This window comes from Apium graveolens, chromosome 2 (assembly GCF_009905375.1).
Source record: "Apium graveolens cultivar Ventura chromosome 2, ASM990537v1, whole genome shotgun sequence".
Taxonomy (NCBI): Eukaryota; Viridiplantae; Streptophyta; class Magnoliopsida; order Apiales; family Apiaceae; genus Apium; species Apium graveolens.
Window position 1 is genome coordinate 63,490,057 of NC_133648.1, and position 13,493 is coordinate 63,503,549.

The following is a 13,493-nucleotide window of genomic DNA, read 5'->3' on the forward strand; positions in this document are numbered from 1 at the left end:
GGAAGCCATAACCAGGATGATAGGAACCAAGAACACAGTGAAGAGGAAGACGAGGATTATGTTGAACAGGATGACTTCCTGTATGGAGAGGAGGAGGAAACATATGATGTTGAGGGATTTGCGATAGAGGCCGAGGAAGGAGAAACTGAGGTTGAGCAACCAGTACCAAACCCAGGCATGGATCCCATGGGCCAGTTCATGCAACTACTAAGGCAGAACTTGGAACGACAACCCAACCCACCCCCTCAAGGAAATAACAATGCTGTGCCAAACTCTTTCAGGGCTTTTAAGTCCCTTAAGCCCCCGAACTTCCACGGATCAGCCGACCCAGTTGAGGCAAGGGCATGGTTAAAGGAAATGGAGAAATCCTTTGAAATTCTGAGTATCGATGAGGCACAGAAGATTGTATTTGCTACCTACCTTCTGAAAGGAGAGGCTAACTATTGGTGGGAGGCCAAGAAAAACATGGAGACAGATGCTATTATAAACTGGGAGAGATTCAGTCAGTTGTTTCTGGGAAAATATTTCCCGAGGTTTATGGAAAACCAGATGGAGCTCAAGTTCTTGGAGCTAAAGCAGAATAACTTATATGTAGCAGAGTATGAAGCGAAATTTACTGAGTTATCAAGGTTTGTGTCAGAATTTGTGAGCACCGAGGAAAAGAAAGCTAGGAGGTTTCAGCAGGGACTGAAACCGTGGATTCAGAATAGGGTGGCAATCCTTGAGCTTACTGATTATGCCACTCTGGTGCAAAAGGCAACAATTATGGAAGCCGGAAGTGAACATATGCAGAGGGAAAGAGAGAAGAAGGGAATAAAGAGGAAAAGTATGAGCATGGGTGGAGGTTCTGCAGGAAGGAGCTTCCCAACTAGATTTAATCGAGGAGCAGTGTCTCTACCGGGAAAGAACACTGGGTTTAAGCGGCCAATGAGTGTGAATGTGAGCCAGAGCGGCCAGAAGTCAAGAATGTCCTATTCCAACCAGTCTCGACCCCCATTGCCAGCCTGTAACACTTGTGGAATGATGCATTCTGGGGAATGTAAGGGAAAGCCAGTAACCTGCTTTAAGTGTGGACAAGTGGGCCACTATTCTCACAAATGCCCTTCGTCAGCCCCTGCCGTCATTCCAACCACCACTTGTCATCAGTGTGGACGCCCGGGTCATTGGAAGAAGGAATGCCCAATGAACAAACCAGCAGCTTCAGGAGCAAGCAGGGTTGCCTCCAATAAGCCACCTACTGCGAGGACTTTCAACATGACAGTCCAGGATGCTATGAAAGACTCAGATGTGATAGCAGGTACCCTTTCTCTAAATTCAGTCAGTACAAACGATTTATTTGATTCGGGAGCAACAAAATCTTTTATATCAAAGGACCTTGCGCGTAAGTTAAGACTTAAGGCTGAACCCTTGATAGTGTTGGGAACCACGGACTTAGGGTGTTACTACGTTTTACGATAAAGATTACGAAAAGAGGATTACCTTGTTAATGGTTGATTCCACGCTCTTCTATTGTATTCCCAAATTCCCTTGAGCGAAGTGTGGCCTGCATCTTCTCAAGTTATCCTCTCTTCTTGCTCCTTGGTGGCTACAATATGTTTTCACACAATTGCCAAGTAAGAAGAGAATAAGAATATATATAGGCTACAATAGGGACCATGGATAATTAGGTTGGGCCTTCTAATTACATCTTGAGCCTAGCCCAATGTAATTAAATATTAATTCAATCCACTAAAGAATTAATATTTGCACTACCTTTCCTAATACCGTAATTTAATTAATTCGGTTCCAATATTATTTTCTTATTAAATTCCCCATTTTTAAAATATCATATGTCCATTAATTAAATAAATTACTGATAATTTATTTAATTAATATCTTTTATCCTTGATCATCCACTCAACCTTTATTTAATTATGCCAGAATAAATTCCACCTACAGGGTTTCACATAATTAAATCTTTTTGAGCTTTCAAGGGGACATCATTAACCCGAATATTATCAGGACATGGATTCCTTCAATAAATAATATCCACCATGTATATAATTCCATCACCCAAAATATAATGATATAATTCAAAAGAATTATTTCATATATAAATCAAAGCATGTAAATAATATACACGTGTCAATTACTATTTCCGGATTAAGAACCTAAGCATTAATAATAACATAGAATCTTAGTTCTCCTTCTTAATCAGTACTAAGGGAACAATTCTAAATTTGATCCTGTTCAATATACACAAAGTATACTAGCATTATTTATTAGTCAATATAAACTAATCTAAATAATACTACAGCCATACTAGTGGATTGTCCAACACCACCTGTGCTGTGAACCTTATTATATTATATAACTGTATTTAACAATCTAATATTCTGTATCCCATTTGATACTAGATTGTTCACAATATATAATATTAGATAACATGTAAACATTCAAATGACTCTCAAATAAACTGGTCAGAAATAAATGTACATACTTTAAATAAATATTTTCAGTATACACTAACAATCTCCCACTTATACTCAAAATATTCTATGTGTACATCAGTGTTTATTTAATCCACTATTACATAAAAATCTATGTGTCCATCCATCTGACTCCTATCGCTTCCACATGCTTGTCAAAAACCTTGGCTGGCAAGCTCTTTATGAAAGGATCTGCCCGGTTGTCTTCTGATGATATATGAGCCACAACTATATCCCCTCGCTTTACGATTCCTCGTATGAGATGATACTTACGTTCAATATGTTTAGCTGCTTTATGGTCTCGCGGTTCCTTTGAATTTGCCACAGCACCAGTGTTATCACAATACACCGTCAAGCTCCTAGGCAAATTAGGTACCACATCTAAGTCCAAAAGGAAGTTCCTGAACCATACAGCATCCTTGGCAGCCTCAGAGGCCGCCACATACTCGGCCTCCATGGTGGAGTCTGCAATGCATTTCTGCTTTACACTCCTCCATATAACGGCTCCACCTCCCAAAGTAAAAACATTTCCCGAGGTTGATTTCCTCTTATCCCTATCTGATTGGAAATCTGAATCAGTATATCCCAAAGGAAATAGATCTGAGGCCTTGTAAATTAACATATACTCCTTAGTCCTTCTCAGGTACCTGAGTATAGTTTTTACTGCACTCCAATGTTCCTAACCTGGGTTCGACTAATATCTACTAACCATGCCTACAACAAAGCAGATGTTAGGCCTCGTACATAACATAGCATACATTAAGCTTCCACATGTTGAAGCATAAGGAACTTCTTTCATGCTCTCTATATCCTTAGGTGTCGAAGGACACTGCTTCTTAGATAGAGCAACTCCATGCTTAAAAGGTAAAAAACCTTTCTTGGAGTTCTGCATGTTAAAACGAGCTAATACTTCATCAATATAGGGCTCTTGAGATAAAGCCAACATCCTTTTCTTGCGATCCCTTATAAATTTGATCCCAAGGATGTATGCCGCTTCACCTAAGTCCTTCATGTCAAATTGTTTGAACAACCATGCCTTTACTGATGACAACATCTCAACATTGTTTCCAATGAGTAAAATATCATCTACATATAGTACTAGAAAAACCACTGCATTACCTTCACTTCTCTTATACACGCACGATTAGCTTGGACTTTGATCAAATCCATATGACTTGACTGCCTGATCAAAATGAATATTCCAGTCTCTAGAAGCTTGTTTAAGTCCATAAATAGACCTCTTAAGCTTACATACCAGATGCTCTTGGCCTTCCTTAATGAATTTTTTTGGTTACTGCATATAGATGGTTTCTTCAAGACTTCCATTAAGAAAAGCTTTCTTGACATCCATTTGCCAAATCTCATAATCGAGATGAGCTGCTATAGAGAAAAGAATACGGATTGACTTAAGCATGACTACCGGTGAAAAGGTTTCCTCATAATCGATACCTTCTTTCTGAGTATACCCTTTCGCAACAAGTCTTGCTTTCCAGGCTTTCACCTTTTTATCTAATCCCCTCTTTTTCTTGTAGATCCACTTACATCCAATAGGTTTTATACCTTTGGGTGGTTCCACGAGCTCCCAGACCTGATTAGAATACATTGATTCTATCTCAGATTCCATCGCCTTTTGCCAAAGATCTACATCTTTGTCTTGTACTGCCTCTTCGTATGTACAGGGATCATCATCATGTTCACCAGGGACCAAATCTGAAGACTCTCCCAAAAACATGAATTTATCAGGCTATTGAACAACCCTCCCACTACGACGAGGCACTGGTGCGGTATTAGTGACATGTTGTACATTATGTTGTGGTTGTTCTACTTGTACTACAGCTTCATGGGTATTATTTGTCCCTCCCACTAGTTCCTCTAAAATGACACTACTCATGGGTTTGTGATTCATTATATAGTCATCCTCCAAGAATCTGGCATTGGTACAAACAATGACATCCCGATTCTTCGGACTATAAAATAAATATCCTTTCGTTCCCATGGGGTAGCCTACAAATAACTTTACTTCTGTATGAGATTCTAACTTAGTCGCGTTCTTGTTCAGCACATGTGCTGGACAATCCCATATTCGAATATGTCTTAGACTCGGTTTATCCCCGGTCCACAATTCTAAGGGGGTTTTAGGAACCGACTTAGAAGGTACTAAGTTCAGAAGATAAGCTGCTGTCTCTAAGGCATGTCCCCAAAATGACTTGGGTAAATCCGAATAACTCATCATCACTCTCTAAAAGAGTCCGGTTCCTTCTCTCTGCTACACCGTTCTGCTGGGGTGTGCCTGGTGCAGTTAACTAGGATTCTATCCCATTTTCTGGTAAATATTCCCTAAATTCTCCAAGCAAGTATTCGCCACCACGATCTGATTGTAGTGACTTGATACTTTTATTAAGTTGCTTCTCCGTTTTAGCTTTGTACTCTTTGAACTTATCAAAGCACTCAGACTTACGGCGCAACAAATAAACGTACCCATATCTAGAATAATCATCAATGAAAGTGACGAAATATTCATAACCACCTCTTGCTTGGATATTCATGGGTCCACATAAATCAGAGTGAACCAATTCTAATACTTGTTTGGCTCTATTCCCCTTTGCCTTGAAAGGCCTATTAGTCATTTTACCTTCCAAGCAGGATTCACAAACTAGAAATGGCTCCACTGCCAATGAGCTTAAAGGCCCGTCTACTACCAGTCTTTGAATCCTCCTCAAGTTAATATGACCTAATCTCAAGTGCCAAAGATATGTTTGGTTCAAACTAGAAGGTTCCTTTCTTTTAGTAGAGTTATAAGATGTGTTGTTCAATTCCCTAAATTGTAGTTGCAGTGCAGGTTGACTAGGATTAATTATATACAAATTGTCTTGCAATGTACCAGAACATATAATTCGTTTATTCATCATAATAGAAACATTACGATCCAAACAAACATTATAACCATCCAAAGCAAGTTTAGAAACCGAAATTAAATTCCTTCTAAAAGAAGGTACATAAAGACAATTGTTCAAAACCAAAATCCTATCAGAACCAAAAGATAAATGAATAACTCCTACTGCAACTACTGCTACTTTTGTAGCATCTCCCATGAACACGTATATCTCACCATCTCTAAGCATTCTGGATAGCTGGAACCCCTGCATAGAATTACAAACATGATCAGTGGCTCCTGTATCTACACACCAAGTGCTCGTAGATATAGCCGCTATAAATGTTTCTGTAACTAGAGAAAGAGACATACCAGTATTGTTTGTCTTCTTAGGAAGAGGACAATCCTGTTTCCAGTGACCTGACTGTTTGCATCTGAAGCACTTTCCCTTAGGCTTTTTCACACCACCCTGAACTCCCACTGCCTTCACAGCTTTCTGTGTCTGAGCCTTTTTCTTCTTCTTAATACCTTTTGGCTTAGAGGAAGAACCTTTCTCAGCCACATTCACTTCAACACTCTGCCGAAATAATCCTTCAGCTGCCTGAAGTTCTGTCAGCAGTTCCGTGAGACTATACTGCCTCTTGTTCATGTTGCAATTCAAGCGGAACTGCTCAAAACTCTTGGACAAGCTCATAAGGATAATATCAATCTGGATTTCCCCGTCAAGTTCAGCACCAAGGATCTCTATCTCATTCAGATGAGACATCATCTTGAGAACATGATCCCTTACAGGTGTGCCTTCAGCCATCTGAGTGTTCATTAAAGCCTTCATGGCTACTTGCCTAGCAGCCCTATTCTGATCTCCAAAAAGTTCCTTGAGATTAAAAAGCATATCCGAAGCAGTGGCCATAGACTGATGTTGATGCTGCAAAACACCCGACATTGCTGCTAGAATGTAACATCGTGACATTTCATCAGCCTTAATCCACCGTTTATAATACTCTTTCTCATCTTCAGGAGCATCAACAGCAGGCTGTTCAGGCTTGGGTTCATAAGTGCAAAACTTGTACTCCTCAGCAGTCAACACAATGTCCAAATTTTGTTTCCATTCAATATAGTTAGGTCCGGTAAGTTTATTATCCTTAAGTATGGTGAATAGTGGATTAAAACCCATTTTATCCTGAGAATCATGCATAAAAACATCACATAAATAAGGGTGCATTAATTATTAAGATCTATTGATTCCTCTAACAATTATTAAAATTTAATGCACTAACATATAAACACCATAAGCTTTTGGTACGCCACGATGTGTGACATCTGTACCACCTAATTTTGTTTAAATGTTACTTCGGTCCTATTAATAAATAATATGCCACGTTGGGGTGGACTATATTATTTTTCATAGCTAAGTGTATACCATCATCAAATCTTAAATTATTTGAAATCTATGGAACTTGGTACGCCACGATGGGTGGCGTGTATACCTTCCAATATTCGTAATTTTGCCTTGAATAGAATATTTCAATTCAATATTCATCAATGGTTTGATTTCTAGGTAGTGGAGGAGTCACATCGGTCTCGCTTAAAACCCACAGCCTTACAAGTTCGATGAACTCATTTTTATAAAATCGCCCCAAATCAGAAATAAAGAAAATCCGTATTTTATTCCTTTTAAAATTAATTTAAGAAGTTTGTTCTAGTAATTTCTATATCATCCTAGACACCATAAACTACATGCCACGATGGGTGACGTATATATAATTTATATTCGTCTTTATGTTAAATTACCTACAACCAATAATGGAGACCATGGGATTTCATATTAAATCCCTCTCCCACTTAGAATTTTTTATTAAAATTGAGGAATTTTAAAATTAAATGGGGTCCTATGTCATTATAATTATGTCTAATCATGCATTCAAAATACACACATAATTTTAGCAACATATAACATTTAATCAAAGCAATAAATAAAATTTATGTCCATGTCGTCCTAATTAAGTTAAACATGCAATTTTAAAGGAATTACACACATAATTAACTTAACACATAATCAATAAATTAAAGCAATAATTAAAAATTTAATGGAAAAAATTAAAATAAATTTTCCACTATTATGGCCCTTGAAAAAAAAATCTGCTCCAAGCGCGCCCCGACGCCCCCAGCAGCCCCAGCATCCCCAGCAGCCCCAGCGGCCCCAGCAGCCCCAGCTGTCGCAGCGGCCGCAGCGCGCACGCGCCTGTTGCTTTTCTGTGAGTTTTGTTTTGATTTTGTTCGATCCAAACACCAACAGCAGCCCCTTGTAATCGCACAGCGGAACAAAAAACTACCGGAATTGATTTCCGATCGAATATAACTATTACAAAATACCCGGAACAATTACAAGAAAAATAGATCTAATACCAAACTAATTTTGTAAAATCTATTCTAACACAATCAACCCTCGTGTAAATTACAACCACGATTAAACCAAGTGGAAACCAAAACAGAAATTAACCACGATTAAACCACGTGGGATCCAAACACATAATTAAAATATACATGGCCATAATAATGGATTAACAACCTGCATCAAAACCAATACAAGCAAAACACTATATACACGCATATATAATTACGACATGGACATTATACCATAAAACGTAGAACCCATTACCAGGCTCTTGATACCAATTGTTGGGAACCACGGACTTAGGGTGTTACTACGTTTTACAATAAAGATTACAAAAAGAGGATTACCTTGTTAATGATTGATTCCACGCTCTTCTATTGTATTCCCAAATTCCCTTGAGCGAAGTGTGGCCTTCGTCTTCTGAAGTTATCCTCTCTTCTTGCTCCTTGGTGGCTACAATATGTTTTCACACAATTGCCAAGCAAGAAGAGAATAAGAATATATATAGGCTACAATAGGGACCATGGATAATTAGGTTGGGCCTTCTAATTACATCTTGAGCCTAGCCCAATGTAATTAAATATTAATTCAATCCACTAAAGAATTAATATTTGCACTACCTTTCCTAATACCGTAATTTAATTAATTCGGTTCCAATATTATTTGCTTATTAAATTCCCCATGTTTAAAATATCATATGTCCATTAATTAAATAAATTACTGATAATTTATTTAATTAATATCTTTTATCCTTGATCATCCACTCAACCTTTATTTAATTATGCCAGAATAAATTCCACCTGCAGGGTTTCACATAATTAAATCTTTTTGAGCTTTCAAGGGGACATCATTAACCCGAATATTATCAGGACATGGATTCCTTCAATAAATAATATCCACCGTGTATATAATTCCATCACCCAAAATATAATGATATATACAAAAGAATTATTTCATATATAAATCAAAGCATGTAAATAATATACACGTGTCAATTATTATTTCCGGATTAAGAACCTAAGCATTAATAATAACATAGAATCTTAGTTCTCCTTCCTAATCAGTATTAAGGGAACAATTCTAAATTTGATCATGTTCAATATACACAAAGTATACTAGCATTATTTATTAGTCCATATAAACTAATCTAAATAATACTACAGCCATACCAGTGGATTGTCCAACACCACCTGTGCTGTGAACCTTATTATATTATATAACCGTATTTAACAATCTAATATTCTGTATCCCATTTGATACTAGATTGTTCACAATATATAATATTAGATAACATGTAAACATTCAAATGATTGTCAAATAAACTGGCCAGAAATAAATGTACATACTTCGAATAAATATTTTCAGTATACACTAACAGATAGAACCCTTACAAGTAGAAATAGCCAATCATGAAATTATTCTTGTTAACCAGATTCACCCCGCCTGTGAGTTAGGCATAGGGAAGCAATCTTTTAGTGTTGATCTGATTCCTTTTAAATTAGGGGAGTTTGATGTAATTTTGGGAATGGATTGGCTATCTAGCAATGATGCTCAGATAGACTGTAAGGGGAAGAAAGTTAAGTTAAATATCCCAGGAAAGAAAGAAGTTATATTTAGAGGAAATGAGGCTTACCTAGCCTATATGGTGGACACGTAGAAGGAGGTGCCCAACTTACAAGATATTCCGGTAGTCAACGAATTTGAAGATGTATTCCCACAAGACCTTCCGAGATTACCACCCGATAGAGTGATTGAATTTGCTATTGAGTTGGCCCCAGGGATGGCGCCAGTTTCAAAAGCACCTTACCGGTTAGCCCCATTAGAAATGAAGGAATTAGCTACCCAATTGAAGGAACTTTTAGGTAAGGGTATGATAAGACCCAGTGCGTCTCCGTGGGGAGCACCAGTGTTATTTGTTAAGAAGAAGGATGGGAGCATGAGGCTGTGCATCGACTATCGAGAGTTGAACAAGCTAACCATAAAGAACAGGTACCCGTTACCTAGAATAGACGATTTGTTCGACCAGCTAAAGGATGTTGTTTATTTTTCCAAGATTGACCTGAGAACTGGATATCACCAACTAAAGATTAAACCCGAAGATATTCCCAAGACAGCGTTCCGTACCAGGTATGGGCACTATGAGTTCTTGGTAATGTCCTTTGGATTAACCAACGCCCCAGCGGCTTTCATGGACTTAATAAACAGAGTATTCAAGAAGTACTTGGACAAGTGTGTGATAGTTTTATCTATGATATTTTAATCTACTCAAGGACAGAGGCAGAGCATGCAGAGCATTTGAGGATAGCTCTAGGAATACTCAGAGAGGAACAGTTATATTCCAAATTCTCGAAGTGTGAATTCTGGCGGAATGAAGTACAGTTTTTAGGACATGTGATCAATAAAGAAGGAGTACTGGTCGACCCCTCCAAGATAGAGGCGGTCTCAAATTGGGAAAGGCCACCCACACCCACAGAGGTAAGGAGTTTCATAGGATTGGCCGGCTACTATCGTAGATTTGTACAGGACTTTGTGAAGATCGCAGCCCCTTTGACACGACTTACTCGTAAGACAAAGAAGTTTGAATGGACGGAGAAATGCGAGAACAGTTTTCAGGAATTAAAGAAAAGGTTGGTAACGGCCCCGGTGTTGGCATTGCCAGACGAAAAAGGAGATTTTGTGATATATAGTGACGCGTCGCACAAAGGATTAGGGTGTGTGCTTATGCAGCACGGTAAAGTGATTGCGTATGCGTCGAGACAACAGAAGGAATACGAGATTAGATATCCTACTCATGACCTTGAGCTCGCAACAATAGTTTTTGCCCTAAAAATTTGGAGGCACTACTTGTATGGAGAGAAGTGCGAGATTTTCACAGACCATAAGAGCCTCAAGTACATATTTACGCAGAAAGAGCTCAACATGCGCCAGAGGAGATGGTTAGAGCTAATCAAGGACTATGATTGTGAGATTCTCTATCATCCGGGGAAAGCGAATGTGGTGGCTGATGCCCTTAGTAGAAAGGAAAGAATCAGAATGATAATGACTTCGGAAGAATTGATAAAGGATTTCGAGAGGATGGAAATAGAAGTAAAGGTAACCGGAATCGGAACTGAAAAGCTGTTTGAGATCTCAATGCAGCCAGAGTTATTGGAAAGGATCAGATTGTGCCAAGAAAAAATAATGAATGAAGGCAGAGAGTCAATGACTGGAGAAGAGACCCATACTGAGAAAGATGATAAAGGGATAATGAGGTACTCGTACCGGATTTGGGTTCCGAACGTTCAAGAGCTTAAAGATGAGATTTTGGATGAAAGCCATAGTTCAAGATATTCCATTCACCCGGGAAGCACCAAGATGTATAGGGATTTGAAGGAATATTACTGGTGGCCCAACATGAAGAGGGACGTAGCAGAATGGATAAGCAAATGTTTGACTTGCCAAAGAGTAAAGGCAGAGCACCAGAGACCCAGTGGACTCTTACGACCTCTGGAAATTCCCGAATGGAAATGGGAACTGATAGCCATGGATTTTGTTGTCGGTTTACCAAGGACGAAAGCCAACCATGATGCCATATGGGTGATTATAGACCGACTGACAAAGTCAGCTCATTTCATTCCTATCAATGAGAGATACACAGTCAATAGACTGGTGGACATTTACCTTAAGGAAATAGTGACGCGATATGGAGTCCCAGCGTCCATTGTCTCAGACCGAGACCCCAGGATCAACTCCAGATTTTGGAGGAGCTTTCAAGAATATGCGGGGACCAAGTTAAATATGAGTACCGCGTACCATCCCCAGACGGATAGGCAGAGTGAAAGGACCATCCAGACACTAGAGGATATGTTGAGAGTTTGTGCAATAGACTTTAAAGAAGTTAGGATGATCACTTGCCATTGATCGAATTTTCTTATAACAATAGCTTTCATGCTAGCATCGGAATGTCGCCTTATGAGGCCCTGTACGGAAGAAGGTGTCGATCTCCCTTATACTGGGATGAAGTAGGAGAGCGGAAGATGTTCGGACCCGAAGTGGTCCAAAGGACCAAAGACATAGTGGATCTCATCAGAGGACGGCTGGTAGCAGCCCAAGACAGACAGAAGAAATATGCAGACCTAGCCCGAAAGGACAAGTAGTATGGAGTAGGGGACTTAGTACTACTAAAAGTATCCCCTTGGAAAGGGTTAATGAGATTCAGAAAGAAAGGAAAACTAAGCCCAAGATACATTGGACCTTTTGAGATACTAAGACGGATTGGGAAGTTGGCTTACGAGCTAGCCTTACCCCCGAACCTACAACAAGTTCATAATGTGTTCCATGTGTCAATGCTAAGGAAGTATCATCGGGATGCCAGACACATAGTGGAGTACGAGCATGTGGATATGCAACCAGATCTGACTTACGTGGAGAAACCAGTAAAGATTATGGATAAGAAGGAGCAGGTGCTTCGGAACAAAGTGATCAAGCTAGTCAGAGTGCTATGGCAGAATCATAATGTGGAAGAATCAACTTGGGAACTAGAGAGCGCAATGCTAGAAAAGTACCCCCATTTGTTTTCTATTTGATTCCGGGACAGAAGCCTTTTAAGGAGGGGAGACTGTTATAACCCCAAAATTTTGAACTTTTTTTTGTAACCCTTATGAATAGTGTTTTTGCTGATATTGCTGAATAAGAAAACTTTTCATGCCACACTATGTAGGGGTTCTTTTATTGTTATTCTGAGATCATATTAGTACTCTTTATGATAAATAAGTGTATGTAAAGATCGTCAGAATCCAAATCCGAACACTTTGATTTTTCCCAAAAATCCACCAGATATCGAAAGAATTGAGTATAAGGTAACAGGATAAAAAGGATTTAAATTCAAGGATTTTAAGAGAGGATCATAAAAGGAATATTATGTATTGAGAAAGGTTAAGGGAACCTAAGTAATAAGATCCCGGGTATGATCCCTCAAACGATAAACGAAAACGAAAGTTAAGCGAACCGTATAACAGATCAACGGTCATTAGCCAAATAATTAAAAGCTAATCAAAGAGATTAGTGGGGATGATGTCATCAAACCAGTAAGAAGAGGACAAAGGAGGGAGGGTGACATCACATGGTGACATAAGCATGACCAAGCAAAGTGTGTTGTTGGTTGAATTAGAACCACACAAAAGTTACCATGGTAAAAAGGTAATAAAACAAAACAAATCAAATTGTCAACCAACCAAGCCAAAACATTTCATTTTCACCAAAAACACAAAATTTTTCATCTCCTTCATCAAAGCTCTCGGCTTTTCTTCTTTTCCAAAGAAAGAAAAATCAAAATCCTAGTTCCAAGCTTTGTTAAATTGCAAGGTAATAATCTAAGACTCCTTATGCATAGTTATGGATATCCTATAAGTTTGAGCTCCTAAATCATTCACAATCTATTCCTAAAAATCATGGAAGAAGATGGTGAATAGTGTTTTTCAAGAACTAAAATTTTTGTTCTTGAAGTTTTGTTTAGATTAAGCTTGGATACGGACTTTAAGGGTGATTCCAAGCTAATTACTTGATTCTCCACTCTCCAAGGAAGGTATAACCCCTCCAAACCCTAAATTTATTTGAGTAATTAGGTTTAGTTTTGTTGTTATAATTCATGAGAGGCTTGCTTGTTGTGAATGTAGAGATTAGTTGGTTTTGTGAAGTTTTCGGAGTGGTAGTTCTTGGATTGTTGATTAATGAACTTAAGTGTAGTTTAAATTCATGTTTAAGAATAGTATAAATTGAT